Raw genomic sequence first — 15,183 nt, 5'->3', positions numbered from 1 at the left:
CATGACCATGCACCTGAAGTTAGACAGAAAAAGGACCTAGGATAATAGCAAATACTACAGTTCTACTAAAGGAATGTAGCAATAAAATGACTCCTAGTGACATTCTGATATATAACAGTGCCCCTCTTAATTATTATCAGAGAGGCCTCCTCCTGCAGCAGATGAGAGCAAATACAGAGTTCCACAGCCAGACATTATGCTAAGAGTAATAGACATTGGAATTCTCAGCCCTAAACTGTGTGTCTCCCTCTAATCCCTCTCCTCAGGGCACATGGAACACTGTGGCAGATGTGGCTGGAGGGATATCTCAGCCGTTAAAGGCTAGGCTCACAACCAAAAATATAAGAGAATATATCATGTAAGAAAATTTTTTTTTATATAATTAAAAAGAAGAGATACAAAAAGACATGAAACATACTTGGAAACCATCATAGCTAAGCAAATGATGAGTAAGCTAAATTATGCAAAAGCAGAGTATTATGCACATAGAACCTTCCAAGATATCATTGATTTTGTTTTTTATTATCTTATTTATGGAAATAGATTTTTCTTACACTATATTTTTATCATCGTTTTCCTTTCCCCAATTCCACCCAGACATTATCCTACTTCCAACATTCCCAAGAACACACACTTTCTCTCTCCCTCTCATTAAAAACATGCAGACATGTAAAATAAATATATAAGTAGATAGAAAAATAAATAGATAAATAGATAACTAACTAACTAACTAACTAACTAACTAACTAACTGACTGACTAACTAACTAACTAACTAACCACCTAACCAATCCAGTATAGGAACCAACCAATCAAACAAACAGAAAAAGTCATAATTCCCCATTGAGTTCATCTTGTGTTGCCATCTACACCTAAGCATGTGGCCTGCCCTTCAGTGTGGTTTGTGTTCCTAAGAGACTTCATTGGATAAGACTAATTTTTCCTTTCATTTCCTAAGGATATCTAAGTTTCTGTAGTGATTAATTGAAGAAATAGGGATTTTATTTTTAAAGCACCTGAAGTAATGTGATAGCGACCATAAGGAGAGTGGAGATTATTTTATAATGAGCTCATGCTTTTTCTTCAAATTTTAATAAATACCTGGTGTTGGAAAACTAACCTGGGCAGATTCACACCCTACAGATATCTTGTGGCTCTAGATAAAAAATTATGAAAATAAGCATTGTTCAAAGTAATTCTTATAGTAAAAGTAAAACTACTGTAGTGAGAGATATCAGCTGCAACAAAGATATTTATAATCTCAGACCCCATTCAGTTGTGATTTTATTATGCTAATATAATTATGTTTGGTTATTTTTGTTTTGTCATTAAAAATGTTGGTTAATTTGAGTGCCAAGATTGATGTTTTTAGAAAAACCTGTTAAAATAAATCATAGAGAAATTCATACCCAGACAGAAGAATTTAAAGGTGAGCCTATCTCAGCATCGAATTATACAGTTACAAAGAAACAGCCTAAGGTTTTCAAATAACCAACATTAATCTATTTGGTAACCTTACAGGAACTACCAAATGCTCACGGCTGTGTTGAGCTAATTGGACTTCTGTGCAAATGTTAGATTTGAGGTATTTAAAGAAGCTGTAATCTCATTTGTTACGCATTCTCCATTTGTAAAGCAGATGTTAAACTTGTGTTCCACTTGTAAAAGAATTATCCATCATGACTGGAAAGATTTGTATACAGCTGTCCTAGTGCCTGATCCACAGTTACAATGGAGAACCTGGTGGAAAGAGGAGGCTAAGACTATAGAACAATGAGGTATTGCTAGAGAGATGGAAATTCCCCAAAATCAACTTGGAGAAGACGATTTTGCTGATATACAAAGACAATCTTTGTTTATATGATGATCACATCCTAACTTTATGCCAAATGGCAGCTCTGAATGCTTGGCACACAATTGAAGGAGATGGAAAGAAAATTGAGTCATTTATAAAAGTTATACAGGGCCCAAAAGAAACCTTCACAGATTTCATACAAAGGCCGTCTTCAGCAGTAAAAAGAATGATACCAATAAAAGAACCTAGAGAGATAATAATTGCAGCACATAATAGGATAATTTGGCCATTAAAGGCAAGATCAGTCTCCTTGGAGAAATGGATCCAAGATACAATTAATATTGAATCTCATAACCATGATGATACTTGGATAGGAGAGATGATTTCCAGAGAGTTATAGAAAATAATCATGGCAGATGCTTTAATTGCAGTAAACAAGGTCAACAAAAAAGGGACTGTATACAGAGAGTTCCTAGGAACAATGTTTCCTCAAGAACAATTGCAACAGAACTCCACTCTCTTCTGGATTTTGAAATAGGTGTGGTTAAGAAAACTTTGAACTAATGAATGTAGATCAATAAGGGACAGACAAGGTAATCCTTTGCCTTTGTTGTTGAAAACTCCCTGAGGGGCCTCTTGCAGGCCTCCCTGGCAAATTCAGTTCAGTCCTTTCCTTCCATTGCAGAAGAAAGCCCTTACCAGAGCAATTAAATAATCATATGCCTATTACAAGAAAAGTACTGCACAAGGTGATAGAACAGCTATAATAGAGAGAACAAAAAATTCAGCAGAAACCAGAAAGCGAGGTTTTTTTGGCAAGCTTCTATAAATGAACAAATACCAAAATTAAAAGTATGAATAAATGTCGTTCTCATTGAAGGTATTGTAGACACAGGTGCAGATGTAACAAGAATTGCACCATCATCTTGCCATCCAAATTATTCTCTTCAGGAGGTAAATTGTCAGCTGTTAGGCACTAGAACATTATCCCATGTGAAACAGAGTGCAAGTCTGGTCAAATGTACAGGGCCAGAAGGCAAGAAAGAAAAATTAAAGCCATATGTGGCTTATATAGCTCTGAAGTTATGGGGCTATGATTTATTATAACAATGGAATACCCAGATTAACATTCCTCCAATCTCAGAAACAAACCAAAAACTAACACATGTTTCTGAGAGAAATATTCGGAGGTATTATATCAAAGACACCCACAAGCTCTACCTTTAAAATGGTTAACAGACAAGCCTGTATGGGTTCAGCAATGACCTTTAACAACAGAGAAACTGTGGGCTTTAGAAGAGCTGATACAAGAGCAGTTAAATGCTCAGCACATTGAAGAATCCACCAGCACTTGGAATTTTCCTGTATTTATTTTTAAAAAGAAATCTGGAAAATGGAGAATGATAACAGACGTAACAGCAATTAGCAAGGAAATTGAGCCAATGGGCTCTCTACAATCTGGAATTCCTTTGCCTACTCTGGTACCTACATGATGGGCTCTCATAGTTATTGGTTTAAAAGAATGTTTCTTCTCAATAGCTTTACAAGAAAAGAACAGAGAATGATTTGAATTCATGGTGTCAACTTATAATAATTCTCAGATGGTTAAGAGATATCAATGAAGGGTTCTCCCAAGGGGAAGTTAAAAAGCCCAACCCTATGCAAATATTTTGTACAACATCCATTGGACATACTATGTAAACAATTTCATAAATCTATAATTTATCATTACATGGATAATATTTTACTAGCTGATTCAAATGCAGATAACTTAGAAAGAATGTTCAAAGAAGTAAAGAAAATTTTGCCTTGAGTGGGCATTACAAATTGCTCCTGAAAAGATACAAAGAGGAGATTCTATTTATTATTTAGGACATAAAGTAGGTCTATAAAAAATTAGACCCCAAAAGGTGCAAATTAGGAGAGATCAATTATGGACACTTAATGACTTTCAAAGATTATTAGGAGACATGTCCTATCTATGAACTATTGTTGAAGTGCAAAATGATGAACTGAGAAATTTGTTGAAAACCTTAGAAGGTGACAAGGACTTAAATAGCCCAAGAGAATAATCAGCTGAAGCCGAGATAGAATTGGGCTTGGTGAGAAAGATAGTACAGGAGGGACATGTGGATCGTGTGGATCCAAAGCTTGATGGCATTTTGGTTATGTTACCCTCTAAGCATTCTCCTACAGGAATTTTAATGCAGAGGGAAGATATAATTTTGTAATGGATATTTCTACCAAATAAACAGAGTAAAAAATTTAAAACTTATGTGGAAAAAAATCTGTGACTTGATTTTAAAAGCAAAATTAAGACTGTCAATTAGCAGGAATAGACTAAGCAGATATTGTAGTACTTTTTTTTTTATTAATTTATTTTGCAATACAATTCAGTTCTACATATCAGCCACGGATTCCCTTGTTCTCCCCCCTCCCGTCCCCCTCACCTACCCCCCAACCCCCCCCCCCCATTCCCATCTCCTCCAGGGCAAAGCCTTCCCCACAGACTGAGGTCAACCTGGTAGACTCAGTCCAGGTAGGTCTAGTCCCCTCCTCCCAGGCCGAGCCAAACAATCCTGCATAGGCCCCAGGTTTCAAACAGCCAACTCATGCAATGAGCACAAGATCTGGTCCCACTGCCTGGGTGCCTCCCAAACAGATCAAGCCAATCAACTGTCTCATCCGTTCAGAGGGCCTGATCCAGTGGGGACCCCTCAGCCATTGGTTCATAGTTCATGTGTTTCCATTCATTTGGCTATTTGTCCCTGTGCTTTATCCAACCTTGGTCTCAACAATTCTCGCTCATATAAACCCTCCTCATTCTCGCTAATTGGACTCCCAGAGATCCACCCGGGGCCTAGTCATGGATCTCTGCATCCAGATTCCTCAGTAGTTGGATGAGGTTTCTAGCACAACAATTAGGGTGTTTGGCCATCCCATCACCAGAGTAGGTCAGTTCGGGCTGTCTCTCGACCACTGCCAGCAGTCTGTTGTGTGGGTATCTTTGTGGATTTCTGTGGGCCTCTCTAGCACTTTGCTTCTTCCTATTCTCATGTGGTCTTTATTTACCATGGTCTCCTATTCCTTATTCTCCCTCTCTGTTGTTGATCCAGCTGGGATCTCCCGCTCCCCCAAGCTCTCTTTCCCTCAACCCTCGCCTTTCATTACCCCCACTCATGTCCAGGCTGTTCATGTAGATCTCATTCCATTTCTCTGTCATTGGGTGATCCCTGTGTCTTTCTTGGGGTCCTGTTTTCCAGGTAGCCTCCCTGGTGATGTGAGTAGCAGACAAGTCATCCTTGTTTCATGTCTAGTATCCTGCTATGAGTGAGTACATACCATGTTTGTCTTTCTGAGTCTGGGTTACCTCACTCAGGATGATTTTTTCTAGATCCATCCATTTGTCTGCAAACCTCATGATGCCATTGTTTTTCTCTGCTGAGTAGTATTCCATTGTGTATATGTACCACATTTTGTTTATCCATTCTTCAGTTGAAGGGCATCTGGGTTGTTTCCATGTTCTGGCTATTACAAACAATGCTGATATGAACATAACTGAACAAGTGCTCTTATGGTGTGGTTGAGCATTTCTTGGGTATATGCCCAAGAGTGGTATAGCTGGATCTTGGGGGAGATTGATTCCCAATTTTCTAAGAAAGCGCCATATTGATTTCCAAAGTGGTTGTACAAGCTTGCATTCCCACCAGCAGTGGAGGAGAGTTCCCCTAGCTCCACATCCTCTCCAGCATAAGGTGTCTTCAGTGTTTTTGATCTTAGCCATTCTGACAGGTGTAAGGTGGTATCTCAGAGTTGTTTTGATTTGCATTTCCCTGATGATTAGGGATGTTGAGCAGTTCCTTAAATGTCTTTCGGCCATTTGAGTTTCCTCTGTTGAGAATTCTCTGTTTAGTTCTATAGCCCATTTCTTAATTGGACTGTTGGGCATTTTGATGTCTAATTTCTTGAATTCCTTATATATTCTGGATATCAGTCCTCTGTCAGATGTGGGGTTGGTGAAGATCTTTTCCCATTCTGTAGGCTGTCGCTTTGCCTTGTTGACCGTATCCTTTGCTCTACAAAAGCTTCTCAGTTTCAAGAGGTCCCATTGATTGATTGTTTGTCTCAGAGTCTGTGCTACTGGTGTTCTATTTAGGAAGTAGTCTCCTATGCCAATGCGTTCAAGACTACTTCCTACTTTCTCTTCTAGCAGGTTCAGAGTAGCTGGATTTATGTTGAGGTCCTTGATCCACTTGGACTTAAGTTTTGTGCACGGTGATAGATATGGATCTATTTGCAGCCTTCTACATGTTGATATCCAGTTTTGCCAGCACCATTTGTTGAAGATGCTTTCTTTTTTCCATTGTGCACTTTTGGCTTCTTTGTCAAAAATTATATGTTCATAGGTGTGCGGATTAATGTCAGGGTCTTCAATTCGATTCCATTGGTCCACATGTCGGTTTTGATGCCAGTACCAAGCTGTTTTTATTACTGTAGCTCTATAGTAGAGCTTGAAGTCAGGGATCGTGATGCCTCCAGAAGTTGTGTTATTGTACAGGATTCCTTTGGCTATCCTGGGTTTTTTGTTTTTCCATATGAAGTTGAGTATTATTTTTTCCAGGTCTGTGAAGAATTGTGTTGGTATTTTGATGGGGATTGCATTGAATCTGTAGATTGCTTTTGGTAAGATTGCCATTTTTACTATGTTAGTCCTGCCTATCCATGAGCATGGGAGATCTTTCCATTTTCTGACATCTTCTTCAATTTCTTTTTTCAGGGACTTAAAGTTCTTGTCATATAGGTCCTTCACTTGCTTGGTTAGTGTTACCCCAAGGTATTTTATGTCATTTGTGGCTATAGTAAAAGGTGATGTATCTCTGATTTCCTTCTCCGCTTCTTTGTCCATTGTATATAGGAGGGCTACTGATTTTTTTGAGTTGATCTTGTATCCTGCTATGTTGCTGAAGGTGTTTATAAGCTGTATCAGTTCCTTGGTGGAATCTTTGGGGTCGCTCAAGTATACTATCATGTCATCTGCAAATAGGGAAAGCTTGACTTCTTCCTTTCCAATTTGTATCCCCTTAATCTCCTTATGTTGTCTTATTGCTCTGGCTAGAACTTCAAGTACTATATTGAATAAGTATGGGGAGAGTGGACAGCCTTGCCTCGTTCCTGATTTTAGTGGGATTGCTTTGAGTTTCTCTCCATTTAATTTGATGTTGGCTGTTGGCTTGCTGTAAATTGCCTTTATTATGTTTAGGTATGTTCCCTGTATTCCTGATCGCTCCAATACCTTTATCATGAAGGGTTGTTGGATTTTGTCAAATGCCTTTTCTGCATCCAGTGAGATGATCATATGGTTTTTTTCTTTGAGTTTGTTTATATGGTGTATTACATTGACGGACTTTCGTATGTTGAACCACCCTTGCATCCCTGGAATGAATCCTACTTGATCATGGTGGATAATTGTTTTGATGTGTTCTTGGAGTCTGTTTGCCAGTATTTTATTGAGTATTTTTGCATCAATGTTCATGAGGGAGATCGGTCTGTAGTTCTCTTTCTTTGTTGTATCCTTGTTTGGTTTAGGAATTAGGGTAATTGTAGCCTCGTAGAAGGAGTTTGGTAATGTTCCTTCTGTTTCTATTGTGTGGAACAATTTAGAGAGTATTGGTATTAACTCTTCTTTGAAGATCTGGTAGAATTCTGCACTGAAACCATCTGGTCCTGGGCTTTTTTTGGTTGGGAGACTTTTAATGACTGTTTCTATTTCATTAGGGGTTATTGGACTATTTAAATAGTTTATCTGGTCTTGATTTAACTTAGGTATGTGGTACCTATCCAGAAAGTTATCCATTTCTTTGAGGTTTTCCAGTTTTGTCGAATAGAGGTTTTTGAAGTATGACCTGATGATTCTCTGGATTTCCTCAATGTCTGTTGTTATGTCCCCCTTTTCATTTCTGATTTTGTTGATTTGGATGCTCTCTCTCTGTCTTTTGGTTAGTTTGGATAAGGGCTTGTCTATCTTGTTGATTTTCTCAAAGAACCAACTCTTTGTTTCATTAATTTTCTGTATTGTTCTCTTTGTTTCTATTTTATTAATTTCAGCTCTCACTTTGATAATTTCCTGGCGTCTATTTTTCCTGGGAGACTGTGCTTCTTCTTGTTCTAGAGCTTTCAGGTATGCTGTTAAGTCTCTAGTGTGAGATTTCTCCAACTTATTTATGTGGGCATTTAGTGCTATGAATTTCCCTCTTAGTACTGCTTTCATAGTGTCCCATAAATTTGGATATGTGGTGTCTTCATTTTCATTGATCTCTAGGAAGTCTTTAATTTCTTTCTTTATTTCTTCCTTAACCCATTGGTGATTCAGTTGGGTATTATTCAGTTTCCATGAGATTGCAGGTTTTCTGTAGTTTTTGTTGTTGTTGAAATCCAACTTTAGACCATGGTGGTCTGATAGAACACAGGAGGTTATTCCAATTGTTTTGTATCTGTTTAGATTTGTTTTGTGGCCAAGTATGTGGTCAATTTTAGAGAAGGTTCCATGGGGTGCTGAGAAGAAGGTATATTCTTTTTTTGTTAGGATGGAATGTTCTGTAGATATCGATTAAGTCCATTTGAGTCATGACATCAGTTAAGTCCTTTATTTCTCTGTTAAGTTTCAATTTGGGAGATCTGTCCAGTGGTGAAAGTGGGGTGTTGAGGTCTCCCACTATTAATGTGTGGGGTTTTATATGTGATTTAAGCTTTAGTAATGTTTCTTTTACATATGTGGGTGCCCTTGTGTTTGGGGCATAAATATTCAGAATTGAGACTTCATCTTGGTGGATCTTTCCTGTGATGAGTATGTAATGCCCTTCTTGATCTCTTTTGATTGATTTTAGTTTGAAGTCTATTTTGCTGGATATCAGGATGGCTACACCCGCTTGTTTCTTAAGACCGTTTGATTGGAAAGTCTTTTCCCAGCCTTTTATTTTTAGGTAGTGTCTATCTTTGAATTTGAGATGTGTTTCTTGTATGCAGCAGAAAGATGGGTCCTGCTTTCGTATCCATTCTGTAAGCCTATGTCTTTTTATAGGTGAATTAAGTCCATTGATATTGAGGGAAATTAATGACCAGTGATTGTTCATTCCTGTTATTTTTTGGTGGTGATGTGTGGGTACTTCTATACGTTGGGGTTTACTGCTGTGGCTTTATCTGTTGCCTGTGTTTTCGAGGGTGTATCTGACTTCCTTAGATTGGAATTTTCCTTCTAGTGCTTTCTGTAGGGCTGGGTTTGTGGATAAGTATTGTTTAAATCTGGCTTTGTCATGGAATGTCTTGTTCACTCCATCTATGGTGATTGAAAGTTTTGCTGGGTATATTAGTCTAGGTTGACATCCATGGTCTGTTAGTGTCTGCATTACATCTGTCCAGGTTCTTCTGGCTTTCAAAGTCTCCATTGAGAAATCGGGTGTTATTCTGATGGGTTTGCCTTTATATGTCACTTGGCCTTTTTCCTTTGCTGCTCTTAATATTCTTTCTTTATTCTGTACGTTTAGCTGTTTAACTATTATGTGGCGAGGGGACTTTTTTTGCGGGTCTAGTCTGTTTGGTGTTCTATAAGCTTCTTGTATCTTCATAGGCATTTCCTTCCTTAAGTTGGGAAAGTTTTCTTCTATGATCTTGTTGAATATATTTTCTGTGCCCTTGAGTTGGTATTCTTCTCCTTCTTCGACCCCTATTATTCTTAGGTTTGGTCTTTTCATGGTGTCCCAAATTTCTTGGACATTTTGGTTCATGACTTTGTTGGCTTTAGTGTTTTCTTTGACTGATGAATCTATTTCTTCTACTGTATCTTCAACGCTAGAGATCCTCTCTTCCATCTCTTGCATTCTGTTGATTATACTTGCATCTGAAGTTCCCAATCGTTTTCTCAGATTTTCTATTTCCAGCATTCCCTCTGTTTGTGTCTTCTTCATTTTTTCTATTTCCCTTTTGAGGTCTTGGACTGTTTCCTTCATTTGTTTCATTGATTTTTCTTGATTTTCTCTCAGTATTTTATTGTTTTCTTCCAGGACTTTATTGATTTCTTCTAATTTGTTTGCCCTTTCCTCTATTTGTTTACAGCGTTCTTCACATTTTTTTGTCTTTTCCTCTACTCAAGCCTCTAGCTTCTTCATGATGTCATTCATAAGGCTGTTTTCTTCTGCTTCTTCCAATTTCTGATGTTCAGGTCTAGGTGTTGGAGGAGGGCTAGGGCCTGGTGATGCTGTATTGCTATTCATTTTGTTGTATATGTTTCTGCCTTGACGTCTGCCCATCTCCTTGTGGTCCGTTCTTGGCCTTATTCGCACACTTGGTTCAGACAGACCAGTGTTCCAAAAGGGAAGTCAGTGTTCCAAAAGGGAAGTCCGGAGCAAGATGGGAGCTGGGGGCCGGCCTCTAAGTCTCAGGAAGAGGCTTGGGGCTCAGGCGGATGGGCGTGGGGGCAGGGTGTGGAGACTGCAGGGTCTGCCAGGGGTCTTGGAGAAGGGGATCCTTCCCGGTGGGGCTAGCAGGGAACCTGCCCGGTGGCCAGAACCTGGGGCCGAGTTGGGCAGGTCTTCCCTGGAGTGGCTGGTGCACAGGGATGGGGTCTGGGGCAAGGAAGGGTACTCACGAGTGTTCCAAAAGGGACGTCCGGAGCAAGATGGGGATATTGTAGTACTTTTAACTAAGGATGACACTGACAAATTATGGGCAGTAAATTAACCTTGGCAAAGAGCTTGCAGTATTTTTTTTGGAGAGATTAACAGAAATAGCTCAAAAATGATAGAATTCAACTCATAAAGAGAGCTAATTAGACTCTGCCTCATATTATATGGGAAACAGCCATATCTGGAGCCCACACATTTCATGTGAATGCAAACAAAGAAGGAAAGGCAGGTTACAAAACATAAAATTTAAGTAAAGTGGATCAAAGTCCTTACAATTTGGTTCAAAAATTGGAATTCTATGCTATTCTGATGGTATTAATGGATTTTTCAGAACCTTTCAACATAGTTACTTACTCTCAGTATGCTGAAAGAGTGGTCTTATATATTGAGACTGAAGAATTTATCCCAGATGAGTCAGAATTAACTTTGTTACTTATTCAGTTACAAGATATAATCAGGAATAGGAAGCATCCCTTATATATAACTCACATATGATCCCATATGGATCTGTCAGGCCCTCTAGCATAAGACATTGATGAGATTAATAAACTATTGATGGGAAATGTGCTGAAGGCCTCATAATTTCACAAAAACATCATGTCAATAGTAAGGGTTTATAAAAGGATTTTTCTATAACCTGGCAACATGCCAAGGAAATTGTAAGAAAATGTCCTACTTGTTCTTTTTACAACCAGACTCCACTACCGGTAGGATGTAACGCAAAGGTACACAGAGGAATGAAATCTTGCAGATGGATGTGTTTCACTTTGCAGAATTTATAAATTGAAATATGTACACTACACTATTGATATTTATTCAGGATGTCAATGGGCAACTGCTTTGAATTATGAAAAAGGTGATTCAGTAATCATGCATTTGTTAGAAGTTATGGCCATCACGGGTATACCTGTACAAATTAAAATTGACAATGCTTCAGCGTTTATCTCTGGTAAAATAAAAGTTTTCTGCTTATTATAATATAAAGCATGTTATAAGGATACCACATAATCCTACAGGCCAAGATGTCATAGAGAGATCAAATCTAACTCTAAAGGATATGTTAAGTACACAGAAATTGGTAACAAAGCTCCCTAGAAATAGATTATATAATGCTCTATTAACTTTGAATTTTCTCAAAGCTAATGAGAAAGGAACAGCAGCTACAGAGAGACATTGGACAATAGAAAAAACTATGGAATTAAATCAGCCTATATACTTTAAAGATGTGCTGACCTCAGAATGGCAACCAGGATATGTATTATGTTGGGGACAGGGTTTTTCTTTTGTTTCTACAGGAGAAGAAAAGCTATGGATACCATAAAAATTGATAAAGATTTGATTTGAACAAGAGAGACCTCTTAATTAAAAGTGGTGATAGTTCATCAACCAGCATAGTTATCCAATTAAAATTAACTTATACCACAAACAATTGCTTTGCAATTAATCAAATATAAACTTGCCAACAGGAAACCTCCACAAATTAGTGATTCAATGAAGAAGTTCTCTCTTTCTTCTTAAACCATCTGATATTTTTAATTAATTAATAGAAAGTAAATAAAAAAGCATCCAATGTTATGAAAACCTGAACCAAGAGAAGTAGGAATTGTTTTTAAACTCATGTTCTTACTTTCAAATTTAATAAACACTCGGTAGTGGCACAGACACATCTAGAAAAATTATCTCCCTGGAAAGAAATTTGTAGTTCTAGATGAAATAAACAATGTGTAAATTTATTCATCTAGTAACAGCACATGTAACTACTTTGGTGAAAGACATAAGCTGTAACAAAGTATTTATATTCTTAGATGCCAAAATTAAGGTTAAGGAAATTCTTTTTACATTTACCTCTAGAATTCAAGTTTTTTTAATATTCTTACAGAATGCTACATATATATCAGTTCACATATGGAAGGATTGTGTAGACTTATGAGCAAAAAATTGTTCATTTGTATTAGTTACTTCTCACTCTCATGAAAAAAATTCTGAATCGAACAATGTAATGGAAGCTAGCTTATCTTGCTTACTTTTTAGCAGAGACATCATTATTTCAGGGTAGACACAGAAGGATGCAGGTGGGCTCTATTTGGTGAGAGCATGAAGCATCAAGTCACGTATTAGAGGACAAGAAAGGTGAGACTGAAGGCCAGAGCCTGAGGTCAATAGACTCTCCAAATGTCTGTGAATAACAACCCACTTGCATTACATAGGTCCAAACTTTCAAAAGTCCTAGAGCCTCCATATATCTTCAGAACCTGGGTTCCACAAACAATTGAATTAAAGATAGGAAAACCACCACTGAGCAAAGACCCTGAATTTCAGATCTACATCCAAAAGTAGTATTGAGATGATCTATTCCCCACTAGAGTGTGTCATACCTTCAGATCAGCTTCTGTAACACACATTATCCCAGTCTTGGATCAGCACCACATCATTCATATGGGTTTCCTCAGCAAAAGACTTCCAAGAGGCTATATCATTTTAGGGCCTCATTACACGACTGTGGCCATTCCTCACACCACTTGTCAGTGAATTATGAAACCTTGCTGCAAGCTTCCATGGATCCCTCATGTTTGCAACTCTTTTTGCTTCCTGTAACACAAAACCATTTCTAAAATTCTGACGTGTCCTGCCACCATTTTCAAATGTACACCGACACATAGGTCAAAGTTACAATGATCTCTTTGTGATAATCCTTGAGAATATGTCTACATTTTATCACTCTCTGGAAAGGATCTACCTATATGATCAAAATTTTCAGTCAAATATATTTCAAAGAAATTTTCATTTTCTCATTTTGTGTCTTCTACATGTGCTGTTTTACTCTGTCATGACCCTAAATATTTTCATTGTGCAGAGCATAAGTTTTCTGTTTAATGATGTTAATATCTTTACCAATGACAGGAGTTTTGTCACAATCTGTGACTGCATCTTTAACTCCCCAGATTTGACCTAGATCAAGAAATTCCTCATTTATTTTTATTAGTTGCCTTTGTGAATTTTGTTCAGTGGGGTTTGATAATTTTTATCCTCTCAATCTAGGGACTCTAGATCTAAGCCCATCTTCACCAGCCTAACTTTCTGCCCTACTTATCAATCATCAAGTAAATAAGTCTTGTCCATGTATGTCTGGGTTGCTTGGTAATCCCATGGAAAACAGTTGAGGTACCGGGGATATCAAACCTAAGAAAATCCACACTACTTCTCCCTGAGCAAGTATCAAATGCCAGTAGTTCATGAGCTAGTGGTAGGATTTCTTTGCTACCTCCTTCTCAATACAGGGATTTGTTCACCCCTGTGTTTGTACTAGGCTTCTGCATGCTGTCACACTTAATGTGAATTCATATGCTCACCTGGAATGAGGGAACTGTAGTTGGGATGGGCAGGGAGGCAAATAGAGAAGGGGGAGGAAGAATGCTAAATGACTTTTAGGATCTGTACCAACTTATTATTAATTATCTGTGTCAACTATGCATAATGCATATAAGTCAATGTATAAATATATAAAAATATTTCATATGGAAATTTTCCATTGGATGGAAAGCTCCTCTGAAGAGTAACAGACCACTTAACAAAAACCGTAATACCTGCCATGAGAAACACATTGCTGAGTTGTTGTTGAGTTTTGTACAGAGACTTCCAAAATACCAGAATTTAAGCCCCTGCTACTTGAAAGAGCATGCACTTTGGAAATAGTGCTAGAGACTCATGAGCTAAAACTATTTTGAAAATATCCTTCCTGATGTCTTTCTTCAGTATAAGAGAAGTTATCTAAAGTTCAAAAGGGGAAATTGTAAGTAATTCTTGTATTAGAAGAAATAGTCTCCCCATGGAACATCACCCATCTTTAAGGAAAGTAGTGGAAACAGGACAAATTTAAAATGGAAGAAGGTAGGTATAATGGGGCAGAATAGTGTTCCAACAATGTGCATAGTGGTGTAAGATTTGGAGAGGAATCAGTAAAATCTAAGCTCCTGTGGAAATAATCTTGGCAAACCCACTATTTTATAAGCTAATAAAAACTAATGAAAATTTAGACACAGTCTAACTAAAGATCTTTGTTCTGCATCACAATTTCTAAGTTCTTTCTCATCTCAATGTCCACTTTGTTCAAATTTCCACATTACTTTCCACCTGTAATGAAAATGTAAGTTGTTTCAACTTCTAAAGTATTGACATATGAACTGCAATTTAAACATATGTTGGCAGATCAAAGGAAGTGATCCTAAGTCCTACTGCTAATATGAAAATCCAAGTATCAGATAATAAATTAATAATTGAGAATAAAAATATATATCAGTAATACAGAAGAATGGTATGGCTTGTTTTAAATTACTCAGGAGAATGTTAGCCGAAAATATTTCGCACCAGCCCAATACCAAACAAAACATGAGTGTTGTAAAATGTGAGAAATCTGTTCTCCCACAGCTCAGGAATACAGGAATTCAAACTGACATCCTTACATTCTGAAACTCTGAATAAAAGTGATTATGTTTTTCTGTGAGTCAGGTCATGAAATATCAGCATTCCTCAAATCCATGTTGTCTGTCTGGGCTATTGGTCTTTCCAACCACATCAGGTCCAACAATAATGACCTTATGCACACTGATCACCTCATAAAATAACCAGTTTTCAATCAGGAGTCTTAGGTATTAGTGCTTAGAGGCCTAACTGAGCCTTCTGGGAGACACAAGTCTAGAGTTATTTATAACCT

The sequence above is a fragment of the Peromyscus californicus genome, unplaced genomic scaffold (assembly GCF_007827085.1).
Source record: "Peromyscus californicus insignis strain IS unplaced genomic scaffold, ASM782708v3 Scaffold_2__1_contigs__length_46816999, whole genome shotgun sequence".
Lineage (NCBI taxonomy): Eukaryota > Metazoa > Chordata > Mammalia > Rodentia > Cricetidae > Peromyscus > Peromyscus californicus.
This window is presented reverse-complemented; position numbering follows the sequence as displayed.